The sequence below is a fragment of the Sarcophilus harrisii genome, chromosome 3 (assembly GCF_902635505.1).
Source record: "Sarcophilus harrisii chromosome 3, mSarHar1.11, whole genome shotgun sequence".
In the NCBI taxonomy this organism is placed as follows: Eukaryota; Metazoa; Chordata; class Mammalia; order Dasyuromorphia; family Dasyuridae; genus Sarcophilus; species Sarcophilus harrisii.
Window position 1 is genome coordinate 602,749,407 of NC_045428.1, and position 1,599 is coordinate 602,751,005.

The following is a 1,599-nucleotide window of genomic DNA, read 5'->3' on the forward strand; positions in this document are numbered from 1 at the left end:
AGAAATCAACTAGGAAAGGAACATGAAGGTAGAACTATCCAGATGAGGCACTTTGAGTTTTTCAGCACTTCAGTCAGTGAATTAATCATCTCAAGGACTCAGTAAATTCAAGTGACTCATTTTATTGATTTCTTTGAATTGTAACTTATTGGCCTAAATAAATGAAATGACTTTTAGAATAGTCATCATTTTTAACTACAAATCCAGTCTTAGGCTTTATATTTATCCAATCTTTTTTCTAAAACTTGTGCTTTCGGGTATTAGGTGGGAAAAGTATAATAATACTGATGTGGGAAGGAAAGAATAAAACTTTTACTAAGAATTTTAACCTTTTAGGATTATTGAATTCAAACCCAAATGAATTCATATTCTTAACACTTATTCTTATCATTTTTATGGTGGCAGTTATGAGGAAGACAATCTTGATTCTTCTGATTTGCCTCAAAATCCGGCTCCATACTCCTATGTATTACTTTCTCAGCCATCTCTCCTTCATAGAGATCTTGCACACCTTCAACATTGTTCCCAAGATGGCTGATAATTTCATATCTGGCAGGAAGTCCATCACATTTGCAGGTTGTGGGGTTCAGATCTTCCTCTCCCTCATCTTTTTGGGTTCTAAATGCCTTCTTCTTTCAGCCATGCCTTATGATCACTTTGTAGCCATTTGCCACTCACTACATTATTCCATCCTCATGAACCATCAGATCAGTGTCCTTATGCCTGCTGGATGCTGGCTTGTGTCAACTATCAATTGTACAATTCACACAACTTATATATTGCACCTCTCTTTTTTGTGGCAGAGGAACATTGACCACTTTTTCTTTGAAGTTCCAGCCATTTTTAACTCTCCTGCATTGACACATTATGAAGGAAGAATGAATGTGAGTGCTTTATTCTTCTTCCTCATTCCCTTTCCCATCATTCTTGCCTCTTATGATCAGATTCTCTATACTGCACTTCACATTAAATCTATGGATGCCCAAAGAAAAGCCTTCTTTATTTGTTCCTCCCATCTGGCTGGGGTTGTCATGTACTATGGACGATGTATTTTTACATGAGACGAAAGTCATATCACACTCCAGGTCAGGACAAGGTCTTAGCCATCTTATATACCATTCTCACTCCCATGCTCAATCCTATCATCTATAGTCTCAGAAATAAAGATGTCTTATGTGCCCTGAAGAAGGTTTTAGGAAAGGCTCTTATACACAGAAATAGATATTTATTTTAAATCAGATTTTATGTCCATTGATGACCTATTAGAAATGTGTAGAAAATATCCCAAATAGTATTCCTGCATTTTGGGAGTTGACACCAAAAATGATCCTTCTTGCTATCTTTAGATATACAACAAAATCATCTAAATAAACTAGATATTTTCCTGTACAAAGAAAATCTATTGACCATTCCATTTATTTCTTTAATTTACTGCATCAATTTTGGATCAGTTTAGACAAAGAATGAAACTCATGTCCCAGTCTTTCCATTACACAATATTCTGATAGAGTGTAGCAACCAAATGATAAAATAATACTTTAAGATGATTTAAAATTTTCTTCTTTACTGAGAAAAGAAAATAGTTTTATCCTGAATATA

General features: G+C 34.6%; 1 pseudogene; it reads left to right on the top strand.

The window, feature by feature from the left end:
- The first annotated feature begins 287 nt into the window (after nt 1-287).
- Nucleotides 288-1,234, top strand: LOC100920299 (annotated as a pseudogene).
- The last annotated feature ends 365 nt before the right edge of the window (nt 1,235-1,599 follow it).